The sequence below is a fragment of the Delphinus delphis genome, chromosome 5, assembly GCF_949987515.2.
Source record: "Delphinus delphis chromosome 5, mDelDel1.2, whole genome shotgun sequence".
Taxonomy (NCBI): Eukaryota; Metazoa; Chordata; class Mammalia; order Artiodactyla; family Delphinidae; genus Delphinus; species Delphinus delphis.
The window spans coordinates 37,944,763-37,965,823 of record NC_082687.1 but is presented as its reverse complement, the minus strand read 5'-3'; the positions used below and the strand labels follow the sequence as shown (position 1 = coordinate 37,965,823).

The 21,061-nt window shown below is 35.7% G+C and overlaps 1 protein-coding gene across 1 annotated transcript in view; it reads left to right on the top strand.

The window, feature by feature from the left end:
- Nucleotides 1-21,061, top strand: part of ARHGAP24 (Rho GTPase activating protein 24) — a 767,082-nt gene that overhangs the window by 6,681 nt on the left and 739,340 nt on the right. The gene's annotated exons all lie outside the window — the stretch shown is intronic.

The following is a 21,061-nucleotide window of genomic DNA, read 5'->3' as shown; positions in this document are numbered from 1 at the left end:
ATTTATATATTTTGTAACTATTTCACATGTGTAAAACTGTGCTACCATTTTTATTAGGTTCCTACCTTTAAAAAAAAAGTCACTGATGAGATTTCTAAGTGTTGTGTCCCCAAACCCATTTTCTCGTAAGCCCTGTGGTTTTTATTGTGTGATTTTGCAAAGCATGGTAATTTTGAGGAATGCAGATGTCGTGTTCTAGCAGAACTGACTGGATTTTAAATTCAGTTTTTCACTTTTATTTATATTTTGGAACAACAAGTAATACAATTATCTATTTCTCTTCTTCCCTCCCCCCAGCTTTTTTGGTAGTGCTGTTAGTTTATTGCAAGATCCCTGCAAAGTGTCTGCAGGCTAGTTTCTGTGGGAAGCAAGCATGTCTTCATTTGCATGGACTGTGAACAATTTTGTGCAAATATACACCTTTGAAACTTTAGGCTCAGAGATATTGACAACATGCATTCTTGTTTCTTCATGCTCTGAAATTGAGACAAACTTTGGCTGTCAAAAACTTCCATATATGATATTTAATAAATATGTGTATGAAATATACATAAGGAAAAAACACTTTTGCAGCATTTTATTTTTATTTTGTGCATCTGTCTCATGCCACATGAGTACTATCACATATATGGTGTATGCATCTACTCTACTCTGATATTTATTGTTGTATTTGTCTTTAGAAGCCCCTTTTTCTTTTCTTTTTTAAACTTTACAAGGTATAATTGACAAGTAAAATTGTAACATATTTAAAGTGTACATCGCGATAATTTGATATATGTATACATTATAAAAGGCTTCTTCCCATCTAGTTAATTAACACATCAATCACATCACATATTTATCTTTTTTTTTTTAGAAACTCCTTTGCTTTTCTATACTCCCTTTCCCGTTCATCATGTGATGTACCCTATGCACAGCCACAGTGCATGAAACATAAGTTTTAGACTAGAAGTTCAATGATGTGAAAGAAATGTACTTGTTCATAAAAGCTGAAAAGAGATATTAATATTTATTAACTTCCTTCTATGTTCCAGGAAGTTGGCTACCTTGTTCACTGATGATATATCTCATTCCATCTTCACAATATCCCATACAGTTTTTACTCTCCATTTTAACAGATGAAGAAACTAAAGATCATGCAAGGTCATTAGTTATCCTAGTATCAAGTGGTGTTAGAGTCATGTGTCCTTTTGGGTCCCCTGATAAGTGAACACAAAGATGGGATTAGATTTGTAAGAGATTTATTGAGGGAACTGCCTGTGAAAGATAAAGGAGGGAGCAGGAGAGTCTTCAGACAATGATGCAGGTCTGAAACCCAGGAAAGGAGAGAAAAGAAAGGAAAAGCCACAAATTGAATGGAGTTCTGAGAAAGTCTCAGCCAGGCCAGTGCCTCAGGGAATCCCTGAACAAAAGATGTCCATTAGAGGAGTCCTGCACTGGGGAGAAGTGGCCCATTTCTAGTACTCCTGCCGTATCAGTCATTGGTTGGGAGCAGCCCAAGGGAAGCATGGACTCGCTAAGCTCCATGTTGGGTCCAAAGGTGTGGACAGCAAGAGGCTGCCAGTCAGCTGTGATCCCATGCACAGATTCTCCTGAAAGATCTGAGCAGTGCACCTCTATGGCCACCCACAGTCATAACTCAAGAAGAGACATGCCTGAGTACAAAGTTCTCTACATGGGTAGCACACAGGGTTAGTGGCAGGGGTCGTTTCCCGCCAAGCAAAATAACACCCTCACTCACCTCTAAATAATATAACCTAAGTAAAATTTGTCGGTTTGATAAGCAGACACAGCTTCAGGATATGTTTCTCAGTCCCCTAGCTTTTAACGGCTTGTTTCATCCAAGTCCCTCCTAAAATTTTGTAGCTGCCACTGAAGAGCCAAGAACAGAGAAGCAGTTTTCTAGAGCAAAGGTTCTAATGTTGGCAGCACATTAGAATCAGGGTGAGGGGATGATTAACCTTTCCTATGGCCAATCTGCACCTCCAGCCAATTAAATTGAATCTCTCAGGGTAGAGTCTAGCGATCAGTATTTTTTAAAGGTTTACAGGTGATTTCAATGTGTATTCAAGGTTGAGAGTTACTGTTGTAAAGAATATCTGCCTGAGGTAGAAGAATAGCTGTATCTTTGAACATTCTTCTAAATACTCAGTCTCTCTACCAGTTCCACTCATATCCACCCCAGGGATTTACCTAATTAGTTCAAGAATGTTCCTAGAGGCCATTAAGTTCAAAATTTTTTTTAGTCTTTGTGACAGTTATCCTATACAAAATTTTCCTATCCTTAAGTTATACTTGCATTCTCATTTCTGTTTTCACCATACTATAACTTGAGCATATCTGTATATTTTTATACAAAAGTATGATACAAATCATAACAAGAAGGAATCCTGGTTCTCTGGCTACACTTAGCAGTGTAGCTTTCAAAAGTGCTCAGAACTCTAAGAAATTCTGGAGGTAGAGGTAGAGAGAAGCCTTTTTGTCTTAACACGGGAAAGACATTGCCACATTTTCTCAAAATTTGAAAGGAAAACAGGAAGAGAGTTAAGAGTGTGGACTGAACCAAATGGAGAGTTCAGATTGGGTGTGTTTTATTTATACTCTTATTTTTATGTTAAATGAGTATCAGTGAAAGTAATATGTTCATTGTAAAACTTTGGAAAAAGACAATGTAGACAGATGAAAGTAGTATGTTTAATACTAATATTAGTTATTTGTTCAGAAATCCAAGTTGGTCAATATATTTGCCTCCAGTGAGCTCTACTTGCTGGATTAGGATGAATTGATCAAGGTGTAGCTGTTGGTACCTGACCTCCACTGTGGGATTAATTTTTCTCTGTTATCAAGAAAAAACAAAAAGCAAACAAACAAACCACCCCACCGTATGTCTATTCATCTGCAGTGGCAGATCAAGAGTAGAGTTGGAGCAGTGGAAATTACCAGAAACAGGCAATAAGGGGAGGCATGGTCTGTAGAAAAGTTAAAAACAGTAATAAAACTAACTTAAAATTGATTTTTAAAATTATCATCATGCATTGGCAACTCTAAAATGATGTCAGTGATAAAAGTACTCCTCTCTAAAAAAATATATTTTCTTGGTCTAAGTTCTAAATTTCAAATCAACACTTTTTAAAAACTTATTTTAAAATAAACATTGTATTCTTCATTGTATTCTCCATGGAATATTCCCATTTATATTATTGACCTCTGACATGTGAAATCATTTCATACCTTGCTTCCAGAGCTTATTTGTAAAGGTTTGGCCTCCTTCTGGCTTGCTTAAGGCATAGCTTGTCTCCAACCTTTTGACAACATATAGTCCGGCATTTAAACAATAGATTAAAAATAACAATAGTGACACAGAATGTGTAAGGATGATGATGAACTAGAACTTGAGTTACTTCAATTTTGTCTTTCTTTGTGACTAGTTGGAGTTTTCATATGCATTTAAAGTTTAAACAGTGAAATAATGCAGACTGAGAGATGTAATATTTTTGTTTGGTAAGTGCAAATTTTAGTGCTTACATGAACTATTTTACTGAATTCTTCTTTTTATGTATGTTAATTGCTTTAAAACTAAAGAACTACAAGGGAGTAAAACATTGCATCAATATGATTTAGTAGGTTTAGCCATTTTGGTTTTATTAAAATTCACTTAAAAAACTGGCATGATTATATATACACAGAATTTAATAAAAGGAAAAAGTCACTATCTTCATATCTCTTCTGGTTATTACTCATTCTATTTCATATTATTACTGAAAATAATTTTGCTGTATAGAGTAGGATAGCACTGAGAAATGCTCTGCTCTCAGTGCCAAATAATCCAGGTATGGCACTGCTCAACTGCTTTTTCAAAGAGCTTGAAAGTCACTTAATGGGCCTTGTATTTTTTCCTTCATAGTGTCAGTTTTCCCCTTTTCTCCATTCCTATGTCCTTTGCTTGCTCTTAACATCCAATCTCCTAGGGCAGGAAATATCTCCTAGAAAAGTAGAAAGAAGTCATTAATTATATTTACAGTTCTGGCTTTCCTGTATTGTCAAAGAGGGTTAAAGTAATCCTGTCACAGACCTGGTCAAAGATTAGCTGAGAAAGCCTGAAGAAATCAATGAGATTGGTTGTCCAACCCTAAGGGAAGTGTGATGAGTATTCTATTGAGAAAAGTAATCTAATTTGGGTGGTCCAAAGGAGACTGCTCAGATTAAATGGTCACTATATACTACGAGTTCTGTTCAGCAGAAATGTTCAAACATTTAATTGCTCTTTAGTGGGTAAGCAAAGCTGACAACCTCTTCTTGAGGTGCATTTTGAGGGTGAAAGGAAAAAAAGGGTCTCCATAGATTTAGGCTATTAAAGTATGGAAGTAAAAGAAGTATAAGATTGGCAGAGTTATTTCCCCTGTACTCCTGGTTCCAAACAGAACGAGGTGCAGGAGTGTGTGTGGCTAAAATGAGTGGCCAAAGCCCCCAAAGGCAAGTTATGCCAAGAGGATCTGAATTGTCTGAAATGCCTAACAGGTGTCTGATGTAATTTCTATGGACTTGAGATGCAAAGCAGGGAGCAGAGCTAAAGCCACTGTCTACTAGGCTTAGATTTGGAAGCAGACAGTGACCTCCATCACATATGACAATGATAATCGCAAAATCCAGGCTGGTGTTTACTCCTAGGGAAAAAGGGAGAGGAAACAGGATCAGGAAGAAGTAAACCGGGATTCAACAGTAGCCATCATTCTTTATCTCTTCAAAAGAGCTCTGAGGGGAAAATGGCAAAATATTACACTTGTGTAAAATTGAGCATTGGGTACCTGAGTATTTGCTATATTATTCTCTTAACTTTTTCTATATTTTTGAAGAATAGCTTAATAAATAAAATTCAATAAATTAAAATAGATATTATCAAAGTGATACTGATAATGATACAGGAATGTGTTATAGGTATTTGAGTCCTAAAGTCATATGTTTTAGTTGAAGATATTCCCCTCTAGTTTATTTTTGTAAAAATTCAGTGTGATTTCAAGAATTATTTCTTGTTGACAAACATTAAAGGAAACAGTATACTTTTTTGTAGTACTTTTATAGCTCAAGTCAATCTTTAAGACACCATTAAAAGTAATCCAATCCATCTCTATTTTGACTCCCAAGAATGCATAGCCTTGGGCAAAGGCTAACTATTAGGTAGTAAAATCCCATGGAAAAAAATTAAGGGAAAGAGGAATGAGACATAGAAGAAGGAAAAACCAGTTCAAGGTATTTAGCATGACTGATAGACCATCTCATAAAACTGTCTTCTGAGAGGCTATATAAACAACTTCCCAATCCATGGAAAAAAAAGGAAGAATTTATCTGTAGGCTTCCATCTCCCATTGGTTAAAGCTTTACTACACAGGTGTTTAACTCTTTCCCATCCACCACTCTCACACACATAATTCTCTGTTGTACATGCTTGGGACCACAGCATCACCTGCCTGTTATGAATGAGGATTAGCGGGGGAGGAGATAAGAGTGTGCACAGTGAGTGCTTTTTACTTGCATATGTTTGAAGGTTTTTGGCTTCTCCAAAGAAGACTAATTGATTATATAAGTGTGGGTTTTTTTTCTGGGCTCTCTATTCTGTTTTGTGGATATATGTGTTTTGGGGCCAGTACAATACTGTTTTGATTACTATTGCTTTGTAGTGTAGTTTGAAATCAGGTAGTGTGATACCACCAGCTTTGTTCTTCTTTCTTAAGTTTGCTTTGACTATTTAGAGTCTTTGGTGGTTCCATACAAATTTTAGGATTGTTTGTTCTAGTTTTGTGTAGAATGTCATGGGTATTTTGATAGAGATTATATTGAATCTGTAGGTTGCCTTGGGTAGTATGATCATTTTAACAATATTAATCCTTCCAATCCATGAATATGGAATATCTTTCCATTTATTTGTGTTGTCTTCTATTTATTTATTTAAGTTGAAGTACAGTTGATTTACTATGTTGTACCAATCTCTGCCGTATGTGTTGTCTTCAGTTGCTTTCCTCAACATCTTATAGTTTTCTGAGTACAAGTCTTTTACCTCCATGGTTAGGTTTATTCCTAGATATTTTATTCTTTTTGATTTAATTGTAAGCTGGATTGTTTTCTTAATTTATCTTCCTGCTAGTTCATTATTAGTGTATAGAAATGTAATAGACTTCTGTATATTAGTTTTGTATCCTGAAACTACTGAGTTCATTTATTCTAACAGTGTTTTGGTGGTATCTCTAGGATTTTCTATATATAGTATCACATTATCTGAAAACAGTGACATTTTAATTTTTCCTTTCCAACTTTGATTCTTTTTCTTTCTCCTTCTGATTTGATTACTGTGTCTAGGCCTTCCAATACTATATTGAATAAAAGTGGCAAGATCAGGCATCCTTGTCTTGTTCCTGATCTTAAAACAATCTTTTTAGCTTTTCACCATTGAGTATAATGTTGGCTGTAGCTTTGTCATAGATGACCTTTATTATGTTGAGGTATGTTCCCTCTATACCCACTTTGTTGAGAGTTTTTATCACAAATCAATGTTGAATTTTGTCAAATGCTTTTTCTACATCTATTGAGACAATCATATGATTTTTATTCTTCAATTTATTAATGTGGGGACTTCCCTGGAAGTCCAGTGGTTGGGACTTGGCGCTTTCACTATTGGTGGCCTGGGTTCAAGCCTTGGTTGGGGAACTAAGATGCTGCAAGCCATGAGGAGTGGCCAAAAAATAAATGATCAGTGTGGTGTATCACACTGATTGATTTGTGGATGTTGAACTATTCATGCATCCTCAGAATAAATCCCATGGTGTATATGTATTGTTGAATTTGTTTTACTAATACATTGTTGAGGATTTTTGCATCTATGTTTATCAGTGATATTGGCTTGTAATTTTCTTTTTTTGTAGTGTCTTTGTCTGGTTTTGATATCAGGGTGAGGCTGGCCTCACAGAGTGAATTCAGAAGCATTCCTTCTTCTGTAATTTTTGGAATAGTTTGAGAAGATAAGTGTTAATTTTTCTTTAAATGTTTTGTAGAATTCACCTGTGAGGTTCTGGACTTTTGTTTGCTGGGAGCTTTTTGATTACCAGTTCAATTTCATTACTGGTAATCTGCTTGATCATATTTTCCATTTCATCCTGATTAAGTCTTGGGAGATTGCATGTTTCTAGTAATTTATCGATTTCTTCAATGTTGTCCATTTTATTTGAGTTTTATTTGTTCATAGTAATATCTTAGGATCCTTTGTATTTCTGTGATGTTGGTTGTAACTTCTCTTTCATTTCCAACTTTATTGATTTGGGCCCTCTGTTTGTTTTTCTTGATGAGTCTGGCTAAAGGTTTATAAATTTTGTTTGTCTTTGCAGAAAAGTAGCTCTCAGTTTCATTGATCTTTTCTATTTTTTCAAGCCTCTACTTCATTTATTTCTTCTCTAAATTTTATGATTTCTTTCCTTCTACTGATTTTGGGCTTTGTTCATTTTTTTCTAGTTCCTTTAGGTGTAAGATTAGGTTGTTTGTTTGATATTTTTCTTGTTTTCTGTGGTAGGCTTGTAGCGCTATAATCTTCCTTCTTATAGCTGCTTTTGTTGCATCCCATAGATTTTGGATCATTGTTTTTTGCTTATTTTTCCATGGGTATTTTTTTACTTCCTCTTTTTTTTCACTAGTGATCGATTGGTTGTTTAGTAGCATATTATTTAGCCTCTACATGTTTGTGTGCTTTTGCAGTTTTTTAAAGTGCAGTTGATTTCTAGTCTCATAGCACTGTGGTTGGAAAAGATGCTTGATATGATTTCAATTTTCTTAAATTTACTGACTTGTTTTGTGGCCTAGCATGTGATCCAGCCTGGAGAATGTTACATGTGCACTTGAAAAGAATGTGTATTCTGGTGTTTTTGGATGGAATTTTCTAAATACACCTATTAAGTCCATCTGTTCTAATGTATCATTTAAGGCCAGTGTCTCCTTATTGATTTTCTATCTGGATGATTTCTCCATTGATGTAAATGGGGTGTTAAAGTCCCGTACTATTATTATATTGTATTATTGTCAGTTTTTTCCTTTATGTCTGCTAAAATTTTCTTTAAATATTTAAGTGTTCCTATGTTGGGTGCATATATATTTATGATTGTTATATCTTCTTGGATTGATCCCTGGAACATTATGTAATGTCCTTCTTTGTCTCTTGTTAGAGTCTTTGTTAAAGTCTATTTTGTCTGATATAAGTATTGCTACCCTGGCTTTCTTTTGATTTCCATTTTCATGGAATACCTTTTTCACTTTCAGTCTCTGTATGCCTTTAGAGGTGAAGTGAGTCTTGTAGGCAGCATATAGATGGGTCTTTAAAAAAAAAAATCTATTGAGCCACTCTATGTCTTTTGATTGGAACATTTACATTTAAAATAATAATAATTATTATTTTTAACATGTTTATTGGAGTATAATTGCTTTACAATGGTGTGTTAGTTTCTGCTGTATAACAAAGTGAATCAGCTATACATAAACATATATCCCCATATTCCCTCCCTCTTGCATCTCCTTCCCCCCTCCCTATCCCTCCTCTCTAGGTGGTCACAAAGCACGGAGTTGATGTCCCTGTGCTATGCGGCTACTTCCCACTAACTATCTATTTTACATTTGGTAGTGTATATGTGTCCATGCCACTCTCTCACTTCATCCCATCTTACCCTTCCCCCTCCACATGTCCTCAAGTCCATTCTCTACATCTGTGTCTTTATTCCTGTCCTGCCCTAGGTTCTTCAGAACCATTTTTTTCTTTTTATATTCCATATGTACATGTTAGCATACGGTATTTGTTTTTCTCTTTCTGACTTACTTCACTCTGTATGACAGACTCTAGGTCCATCCACCTCATTACAAATACCTCAATTTCATTTCTTTTTATGGGTGAGTAATATTCTAAAGTAATTATTGATAGGTATGTACTTATTGCCATTTTGTTAATTGTTTTGGAGTTCTTTTTGTAGATATTTTTGGTTCCTTATTTTTTGCTCTCTTCTCTTGTGATTTGATAACTATCATTAGTGTTATGTTTAGATTTCTTTCTCTTTTTCTGTGTGTATCTGTTATAGATTTTTGGTTAGTGGTTACCATGAGGTTCATATATAACAACATATATATGATATATATGATTATTTTAAGTTGATGATTTCTTAAATTTGAATGCATTCTAACAACTTTGCTTTTTTACTGTACCCCCTGTATTTACTGTTTTTGACATCATATTTTGCATCTTTTTATTTTGTATATTCCTTAACTACTTATTTTGGATATTTACCACCTATATAAACCACCTACTAGCTTTATAAGTGGTTGATCTGATTGATCATGCTTTTACTATGTATTTGCCTTTACCAATGAGATTTTCCTTTTGTAATTTACATATGTCTAGTTGTGGCCTTTTCTTTTCCACTTAGAGAAGCCCCTTTAACATCTCTTGTAGAGCTGGTTTAGTGGTGCTGAACTCTTTTAGCTTTTGCTTCTCTGTAAAACTCTTGATCTCTTCTTCAAATCTGAATGATAGCCTTTCCAGGTAGAGCATTCTTGGTTGTAGGTTTTTTCCTTTTATCATTTTGAATACATTGTGTCACTCCATTCTGACCTGCAAAGTTTCTGCTGAAGCTGATTGTCTTATGCAAGTTTCCTTGTATGTAACTGGTTGCTTTTCTCTTGGTGTTTTTCATACTCTTTCTTTATCTTTAATTTTTGCCATTTTAATTATAATGTGTCTTGGAGTGGACCTCTTTGGGTTGATCTTGTTTAAGACTCTCTGTGTTTCCTGGAACTAGATGTCTGTTTCCTTCCCCAGGTTAGGGAAGTTTTTAGCTATTATTTCTTTAAATAAGTTTTCTGTCCCTTTCTCTCTCTGTCCTCCTTCTGGGATCCCTATAATGCAAATATTACCATGTTTGATGTTGTCCCAGAGGTCTCTTAAACTGTCTTCATTTTTAAAAATTCTTTTTTCTTTTTTCTGTTCATCTTGGGTAATTTTCACTACTGTGTCTTCCAGTTTGCTTATCTGTTCCTCTGTGTCATGTAATCTACTCTTGTTTCCTTCTAGTGTATTTTTAAAATTTCAGTTCTTGTATTCTTCAGCTGTGTTTGGTTCTTCTTTATATTTTCTAACTCTCTGTTAAACTCCTCAGTGTGTTCCTCCATTCTTCTCCCAAGTTCATTAAGCATATTTGTGATCATTACCTGAATTCTTTATCTGGTAGACTGCTTATCTTCACTTTGCTTAGTTTTTCTTCTGGGGTTTTGTACTGTTTCTATGTTTTGGACATATTCTTCTGCCTCCTCATTTTGCCTAATTCTCTGTGTTTATTTCTATGTAGTAGGTAGATCAGTTATGTTTCTTGATCTTGAAGAAGTGGCCTAATGAGGAGATATCTATGGGATCCAGCATCAGACTCCCCTCTGGTCATGAGAGCTGTATGCTCTCGTGGTGCCCCCTATTGGGATGCATGCACCCTTCTATTTTGGCAGGCCAACTACTGTGGGCATGCTGGTCCCTGGCCTGATTGGATCCCAGACCCTGCACTGTGTTGTGGTGGTCACTAGCCTGGCCCAGCTGGTTATGGGGGTCTGGGCAGGTGCTGCCTGATGGTGGGTGGGGCCTGGTCCTGGGGTAGCTAGCTCTGGTGACTGGGGCATCCTGGGACTGGTGCTGGCCTGAAGTTGTGTGGATAAGCCTGTTGTACTAATAGGCTAAGGGGAGGACTCCAAAATGGAGCTTGCCAGCAACAGTGTTCTCATGGTAGAATGAGCTGCCACAAATGGCTGCTGCCAGTGTCTGTGTCTCCAGGGGGAGTCCCATTTGCCTCTTACTTCCCCAGAAGATGCTCCAAGGTCAGCAAGTGGGTCTGACTCAGGCTCCTTTCAGATTACTGCCTCTGTTCTGGGTCTTGGAGCATGTGAGATTTTGCATGTGTCCTTTAAGAGTGAAGTCTCTGTTTCCTACAGTCTTCTGGCTTTCCAGTACATAAGACCTGGTGGACTTCAATGCCAGATATTCTGAAGATTTATCTTCTCAGGGCAGGACCCCCAGGCTGGGGATCCTGATGTGGAGCTCAGACTCCTTGCTCCCTGAGGAGAACTTCTGCAATTGGGATCATCCTCTTTTTTTTGTGGGTTGCCTCCTGTGGGGTGTGAGTCTTGATTACACTGTGTTCCTCCCCTCCTACCTTTCTTGTTGTGGTTCCTTTTTTGTATCTTTAGTTGTGGAAAATCTTTTCTGTTAGTCTTCAGGTTATTCTCATCAATAGTTGCTCTGTAAATAGGTGTAATTTTGGTGTGCCTGTAGGAGTAGATGAGCTCAGGTCTTATTACTCTGCCATCTTTGCCACACTTCTCTTTGCAGTTTTTCTTACTGAAAGACATCAACATTACTTTTATAGTTACCAAGAAATCTTCAGCATCAGTTATTCATACTTTTCCTGTTACATATAAAGCAATATGAACAAACTTTTAGCAGAGAGCCTAACATAGACAAGGAACAGGATGAATATTAATTCCATTCCTGTGCCTTTTTCTAAAATGTTATTCCCAAAGGTCCCAGAACTTGGACAACATTTCCTATGCTTTGTAATTGTTTGCACTACAATAGATACCTCATGTTGGATTCTTTAAAAAAAATATATGTCTTTCTCTCAAGACTATGAACTTGAAGGCAGGAATTATATCTCATTCGTCTTTGTGAACAGCACAGTGGTTGGCCCAGTTGACTCTCAGTTAATGGTAGTCAAACAGACCTGACATTTGGTGTGTACATACGTAAGCAGGCATAAACATTTTGGGTATTTAATTGCTTCTCTCTTGATTTCTTCTCTGAACATAGAAAACTATCAGTAGATTGTTGGGAGTTCACTGTGGGGATGGCATGTGTGATTCCTGCTGCTATGTGCAGCTGTTGGAGCAAATGTACTCACTGATATGATAGTTTACCTGGAAAAGGGAATACTCTACAAACAGCATACTCCCAGACAAAACTTATAATGAGGATTCTATAATATCATAAGTGTCTCATTAGCAATAAAAACTATTAAAGCCACTGTTCTTAATGAAGAATTAAAATAGCATCCTTCATTAGAAAGGGTAAGAGTAATGCAATCAACGTCGTGGATGGAGAGTTGGTGAATGTTTGGATGTTGAGGGAGAAAAATAGCTACAATAGAAAATGATCCCAAGGTTTAGAATATTGAGAGTATGAAAGAATGACTATGTTATTTTATGAGTCAGAGAAATAGGAATAAAGAAAGATGTTTAAGGAAAGTAGATGAGCTTGATTTTTAACTGGCTTTAATATTAAGGAATGTCCATTATTTCAGGAATTAATACATTCCATTTATATTGAATACCTATTATTACCACACATTGTTGTAAGCTCTGAGCACAGAAATAATATTGTCTGTCAGGAATCTCATTAAAGAACTGTTTGTCAACAGATTTTCAAGTGACTCAAATACAGGTGGAATAACAATTCTGCTAGAAGAAATAATATGAATTTAAAATTCGTATTATGAATTGGCAGTGATGGTACAAAATTAAAGAGATGAAACTTAATAAAAGTAATTTTGTGTGAAAAAAACTTGGTGTCTGTTAGTAGTATGAAATGGCTACCCTCCAAAATCAAATATATTCTTAAGCTGTATTAATACAAATGTACAATAAAACAAGGGGTATAGTACATGCTTGTAAAATAAAAGATGTATAAGTGATAATCCATTGTGAACTTCTCAGATCACATCTAGGGTACTGCGTTCAACTCCAGATGCTACATTTTAAGGACTAGTCAGCGAGATGAGCTTATTTCTGTTATGTGAAGGGGCATTAAAGGACCTAATCAGAACTAAGAGAAAAATTGCTTTGCAGTGTTTGGCTTGTCTACCCAATGTCAATGTCAAAACTGAGGCCATTTAGGTAGAAATGCTAGGCAGGAAGATTTGACACATTATCGGATGTAACAGTCTAATACCTGGAGTTATCTGGTGTGAATGAGAGCTGTTCACACCACAGATGGATGAAGGAGAAGTAGTAGAAGGCACTGCTGCTAACAGGCAGTAGACTTTATTTATTGTTGCATGAAGTTTAAAGCTATGCATTAACAGCTTAGCAGCCCACTGTCTAAGTCTAAAGAAAAAGAAACAAAAGTGTTCAATATTTTAAAAAATCAACCTAAAGACTAAAACAGGAGGAAGTAGATCTATAAAATGACTTTGTGATCCAATTCTCTGGGCATTTTTTTGTCAGTTGTTCTGTGAGGTGACATTATCATAGAAGAGGAAAATAAAAAGTATCTTAATTTACAAGATTGGTTGGAGAAGATGCTGTTATGGTTGCATACAGATAAAAAGGTCACATTTAAAGATTCTTCTGTCCCAGGATGTTAAAAAAACATGGAATTCCTTTAAGAAGAGTCTATTAGGGGAACAAAATGGTATATACATTTTAAGTCTTTGTATTCCAGTTGAATTTGCAAATCTAAATAAATAATTGTTTGTGGTTGGGTACTGCTGATGTTGCAATTGTTCATAATTATTCATTCATCTGTTCATCCATTCATTTATCAAACATCTACTCAGGTGCTACCAGAAAATAAGGAATAAATTCAAAAAGTAATGTCTGCAAAATAACTGAGACTGTAGTGAGGCAGACAGGAAGTAATCAAATGATTGAATGCAATGTGATGGGTCATATATTAGGGGCAGTGGTATCCCTAAGTAAGCATGATCAACTTTGCATGTGTATTGAAGAATGTAATTCAGATGGAGGGAAGAACATTTGCGCATAAGAAAGCAATATATGTTAGTATACCAAGATACAATACACTACTATCTGTTTTTTAGGGTTCTGTAAGCAATTCAACACAACAACAACAATAATGATACCTAACAATTATTTTGTGTGTATTATGTCCAAAGTACCAGTCTAAACATGTTATATGTATTAACTAATCTAATCTTCATAGCAATTTAGAATAGTCTGGCTCCAAAATCTTCACCTTTAACTTCCATGTTATATATACTTTCTTGAAGAGATGGTTTTGACAATATGGGAGATTAGATACCTTAAAACTAAGTGGAAATAGGAATCTGGGGGCATAGCTGGATTATGTGTATGCTGCTTCTGGGAGGGTAAATTGTTGTAAACACTTTGGAAAAGAATTTGCTATTGTTTTGTAAAATTGCTTTGGTTCAATCCTAGTTTAAACACAAAAATTTCACTCCTGGATATATTCCTTAGAGAAGCTCTTGAATATGTGCTGCAGGAGACAAGTAGAAAGAGTGTTCATGTCAGCATGTTTGTAATGGCACACACACAAAAAGCAAGCACCCAAAGGTTCATCATCAGCACATCATAAGTAACAGCAGAGTAGATAGAAACATTGTGGTAAATGTACATAATGGAACACTACTGGCAGTAAAAATCAATGAGTTATAGTGCCAAAATGGATGAACATCAGGAAGATTATACTAAGTAACAATAGCACATTTCAGAATACATAAAGCACACATTTGTATAAAGTTCAAAATATGCTAAAATAACATACTGGTTAGAGATAAAAGATATGTAGTAAAATATATAAAAGCAAGGGATGATTCTTTAAAAAAGTCAAAATAGTGTTTCTTCTAAAGGGAGAACAGAGGAATAAAATATGATAAAAGTGTAAACGTAGATGTCACAGTAAAGTTCAATTCACCGTGTTGTTATTCTTCATATCTTATACATATTTTATAAATATTGTTTTGTATCTACTCAATGATCACCATATTTCATAAATTTTTTTAAAGGAATTTTGCCTTTTTAAAAAAAAATTTAATTAATTAATTTATTTATGGCTGTGTTGGTTCTTTGTTTCTGTGTGAGGGCTTTCTCTAGTTGCGGCAGGTGGGGGCCACTCCTCATCGCGGTGCGTGGGCCTCTCACTATCGCGGCCTCTCTTGTTGTGGAGCACAGGCTCCAGGTGCGGAGGCTCAGTAATTGTGGCTCACAGGGCTAGTTGCTCCGCGGCATGTGGGATCTTCCCAGAACAGGGCTTGAACTCGTGTCCCCTGCATTGGCAGGCAGATTCTCAACCACTGCGCCACCAGGGAAGCCCCATAAATTTTTAAGCCAATATTTTTTCATGTTTTAATATTTCTTAAACTGAGATGCATCTTAAAATTGAAGCATTTTTCTTTCTTAGTTGTTTGCAGAAAATAATGCAGTACCTTATAATTGAGGACATCTGAGATCTAGTGAAAAACAAAACTGTGGGAATAATTCTGATAAATGCCCTTGAGACTGTGTGGAGAATATGCAGAAATATGGTAGGGTATGAGACCATATTGGTAGGTGGGGGCCAGATCATTGGAGTGGCTGCATGTCATTGCTGAAGTTGTAAATTCCATAAGAGATTGGAAGCTATTAAAGGGTTTCATGAAGGAAAATAACATGACAAATTTATACAAATTTGGGGGACTTAATTATGATATTGGTTTAAACTGATTCTTTGCATTCTTGCTTCAACTTTTAAACAGTAAAGATTATCCTAAAAAACAATGAACTTGAGTAACAATGAATGCAACCATGATTTTTAAAAATAATATCCCATGTGACAGCAAAGAGGTGCCACTCCCTCCTTTCTGGGGTGGTATCAGAGAAGGCCTAGTGAAGAGTCAAGACTTTCACCATTGCCCAGTGGTAATGAGGCCACTTCCATTGCAGTGTCAGTGTAGACCATATGGGGTGTTGTAACTCCCATCCTGCTTAGCAATAATGAAGAGCTGTCCTCCTCTCCTTTAATGTCAATGAAGGCTAAGTGATAACCTGGACTTCTGCGTCTACCTAGCAATAACAAGGCAGTGCCTCCCCTCTCCTCCCAATAGAGTGGCGTTATAGAAAGCTAACTAAAACAGAAGGTTTAAATAAGATCTAGAGTTTCACAACATATTATGAAAATATGCAGCTTTCAAGTAAGAAAAATACTCATAATATTAAGAACCAAGAAGATCTCAAACTAAATGAAAGGAGGCAATCAAAAGCTATAATATCAATATGGCAGTGATGTTAGAATTATCTGAAAAAGCCACTCTAATAAGAATGCTTCAGCAAGCAATTATAAATACACTTGAAACAAATGAAAAAACAGAAGACATCAGCAAAGAAAGAGAAGGTATAATAAAGAAGCAGGTGGAAACTTTACAACTTAAAAGCACAGTATCTGAAAAGAAAACTCACTGGTTGGGCTCAATATCAGAATGGAAGGAAAAGGGAAAAGAATCAGTGAACTACAAGATATTAATAGAAGAATAGAAACAAACCTAATCTGAATGACAGAGAGAAAATAGACTGGGAAAAACCAAATAAACAACCAACTAACAAAGCCTAGGTATCTGTGAGACTCTAACAAGAGTTCTGACATTCATATCTTTAGAATCCCCAAAGGAGAGAAGGAAGAGGATGGGGTTGAAAAAGTACTCTAAGAAATAATAGTTAAAACTTTCCAAATTTGGCAAGAGACATAAACCTATGGATTCAAGAAGTTGAGTGAATCCCCAAAAGGATAAAACAAACAAAAAGCTAGACACATCATAGTTAAAATTCTGAAAACCAAGGCAATAAAAAGTCCTGAAAGTAGCCAAAGTAAAATGATTTCTATCTTTAGGGAAACAAGCAAACAAAAATGATAGTAGATTTTTTATCACAAACCATGGAGGCCAAATGGACAAGGCATAATATTTTTCAAGTTGTGAAAGAAAAGAAATTTCAACCCAGCATTTTATACCCAGCCAAAAAACAACAACAACAACAAAAAACCCTGAATAAAGAGAATTCATCACCAGCAGACCTACCTTGGCTTAAGGAAGTTCTCTAAAGAGAAAGGAAACAATAAAAGGAGATAACAATAAAAGGAGATATGGAAGATCATAAAGGAATAATGAACATGATAATCAAGAATATTGCTAAGTAAAATAGCCTTTCCTTCTCCTCTTGAGTTTTCTGAATTTTATGATTGAAGCAAAAACTCTAATATGTATGTCTGATGTGATTTTAAATGTATGTAGAGGAAATATTTAAAATAATTGTAGTATAAGAAGGGGGAAGAAATGAATGTAAAGGTACATAAGGTCTCTGTACTTGGAATTATAAAATGACAACACCAACAGACTGTGAAAAGTTATGCATAAGTAACATAATATCTAGAGCAACCAGTACAAAAGCTATATAAAAAGATACACTTAAAAACACTATGGAAAATCAGAATAGAATTCTAAAAAAATGTTGAAATAACCAACAGAAATCTATGAAAAAGGATACAAATGAAAAACAGGGAGAACAGTCAACAAAAAATAAAACAGTAGAGCTAATCCTTAAGATATCAATAATTATATTAAATGCAAATATGCTAAATAAACCAATTAAAAGACAGAGATTGGTAGAATGGGTTAAAAAATGACAAAAACTATATGCTATCAATAAGAAACTCACTCCAAATATATGATATAGGAAAGTTGAAAGTAAAAGGATGGAAAAAGATACATCTTGGAAACATTAGGCAAAGTAAAGTTGGAGTGACTGCATTAATATAAGTTCAAATAGACTTGAGAGAAAGAAAACTATTAGAAACAGAGGGTCAATCCACTAAAAGACCCAGAAATGCTAAATGTGAATGTACCAAACAGTAGAGCTGCATATTAGGTGGGAAAAAAACTCATAGAACTGAGAGATAGACAACATCACTATTATAGCTGGTGACTTCAAGACACCTCTCATTAATTGATAGATAAAACAAGACAAAATCAGCAAAGGTATAGAAGAACTCAACAACACCATCACCTAACAGGATCTATAGAACATTCCATTCAACAACAGCAGAATACACATTCTTTTCAAGTGCTTATGGAACATATACTAAGATAGACCATATCTTGGACCATAAAATAAACTTCAACAAATTTAAAACAATTGAAATCATGGAGATTGTGTTCTCTAACTACGATGAAGCCAAACTAGAAATCAGTAACAGAAAGATGGCAGGAAAATCTCCAAACACTCGGAAACTAAATAATACACGTCTAAATAATCCATGGGTCAAAGAGGAAGTCTCAAGGGAGATAAAAAATACATTGAAGTGAATGACATTGAAAATATAGTATATCAAAAATTGTGGGACACAGCTAAAGCAGTGCTAAAAGGGAAATTTATAGCAATAAATGCATGCATTAGACAAGGGGAAAATTCTTAAGTCAATAATTTTAAGATCTCCTCTCGAGAACCTAGAAAAAGAAGAGCAAAATAACCCCAAAACAAGCAGAAAAAAATAAGAGCAGAAATCATTGAAGGAACAAGGAACTGTTTATAAACATCTAAATGCAGTAGTATCATTTATTAAAATGGCAGTATGTTCTCCATTGAGTTTCATTCTCACCTTTGTCAAAAATCAATTGGGTATATTTACATGTGTCTATTTTTGGGTCTCTGTTCTTTGACCCTCAGTTCTCTTCTGATTGTTCCTTAATACTCATTATGCGGGAATTAAATTAACCTCTTACAGATAGTAATGGTTATAAAGATAAATACAAAAGATTGTAAAGGATAATATATAGCTTTGGTAAAAATAGGTGATTTATTTTCTAGGCATTGTTTTCTGACCCCCTTCTACGTCTTATGTAAAATGCCTGTAGATACAGGGGACCCTTTTCTCCTTTTTTAATACAGAATGCCAGTTCTATAATAAGCTTTGAATGTTGGTCATATGGTTGTTAGACATCAACCAGCCCATCACTCTTTCTAGAGGGGCCTCTGATGGGTTAGAATAGTTAATCCTCATGAACCATAAATCAGGTGACCTCCAGAGAGAAGGAGAGGCACTAAAGATATTTCACCCTCTACCTGAAGCCAGAGGCCTGAAGTTCTCCTGGTACGTTCAACTCTCATCTTCTTCTGTGGGATCACTATCTGAACTATGCTCAATGAATGTACAAGGATAATATTCTATGTGTGAAAGCATTCTGGAGCCCTGCCTTCAATTCAGATCTTCTTCATCTCTTTGCTAAAGAATGACTCTTTTCTTTTCCAGGAACTTAGTCAATTTTTTTTCTCTTTTTTTTGTGGTACATGGGTCTCTCACTGTTGTGGCCTCTCCCATTGTGGAACACAGGCTCCGGACGCTCAGGCTCAGTGGCCATGGCTCACGGGCCCAGCTGCCCCGCGGCATGTGGGATCTTCCCGGACCGGGGCATGAACCCGTGTCCCCTGCATCAGCAGGCGGACTCTCAACCACTGTGCCACCAGGGAAGCCCAGTCAATATTTTTTGAAACCAGTTTTTTTTAAGAACTATTTTCTAATGTTTTTCTTTAAAAGGCTTAAGCCATTTTGTAAGTAGGCAAGATGGAAAACTTGTTTGGATTGGATTGATAGATGACATAAAAATTTACGGGGGATTCATTTTTACCTTTGGTATCTACAAATTAAATTACCTTTCAGCCAAGGAATTTCACACCCTGCCTTCTAATGTTTGCTAGTGTGATATTGTTTTCCCTTGTGGTAAATGCCCACACAAGGAACAGGAGTCATGTGGATTACTCTCTCTCACTCTCTCTTTCTAGACAGACAGACAGACAGACAGATGACACTCATTTGTACCTAGGTCCATTTTACATGTCTACCTGACAAGGAGATATATACGACAGCTACTGTATTTAAAAAGAAACAAATCTAGGGCTTCCCTGGTGGCGCAGTGGTTGAGAGTCCGCCTGCTGATGAAGGGGACGCGGGTTCGTGCCCCGGTCTGGGAAGATCCCACATACCGCGGAGCGGCTGGGCCCGTGAGCCATGGCCACTGAGCCTGCGCGTCTGGAGTCTGTGTTCCGCAACGGGAGAGGCCACAACAGTGAGAGGCCCGCGTACCGCAAAAAAAAAAAAAAAAAAAAAAAATCTAATAATACAATCTGCTTTATGTTCTTTAATAAAAACCAATCCATTTGGAAAGAAGAGAAAGTCTTAAAAAGTAGCATAACATCCCCTTTCAGTTTATCATTAATTCATCCTCTCAATCTTTCTTAGTAAGTTTAGAAGCCTTCATTTCTTAGTCTTGTCCATCTCTGATAGATATCAGTATTTTTTGTCTCAACTATTGCAGTTAGAAAAGACCACACAAATAGCCACAGCTTCTCTGAGTGCTGACAGACACTAGTAAATAAATCAAATGGTATTAATTTTATTTCCCAGGGTGCATAATCACAGACTGCTTCTCTTATTTTAAATTACTTGGCTGGCATAGATATAAACTATTGGCTAAAAGAGAGTCCAGCTGAGAGTGTACAGATAACTGTACACAAATTTGTTAACACTGTCTGAAAAAGAACTGAAAATGAATATGTAATAGTCATATGGGGCAGTAGTGTCACATCTCATAAAACAAATAATTATCTTCTATGTTCCCAAAATCAATGCTTAGTTTTATTTCCCCTAAAGTTGCATAGTAGGGAGAGAGAAATGTGTCTTTGGATACCCTGTAATTTATACTACTAAATTAACAATTTATAGTATAAAGTAATTTTTAACAAGTGGAAAAATCAAATTCTTAAAGGTGAAGTTAATATTAACCATAAAAACAAATGAAATAATGCCATTTGCAGCAACATGGATGGACCTAGAGATTTTCATACTAAGTGAAGTAAGTCAGACAGAGAAAGACAGATATCATATGATATCACGTATATGTGAAATCTAAAAAAATGATACAGATGAACTTATTTACAAAATAGAAACAGACTCATAGACATAGAAAATAAACTTATGGTTACCAAAGGGGAAGGGGGGAGGGGTAAATTGGGAGTATGGGATTAACAGATGCACATTACCACATTACATTACCATATATAAAATAGTTAAACAACAAGGATTTACTGTATAGCACAGGTAACTATATTCAATATCTTATAGTATACTATAATGGAAATGAATAAAAAAAGAATTTAGATATATACATATATATGAATAACGGAATCACTGCTGTATGTTTAAAACTAACACAACATTGTAAAT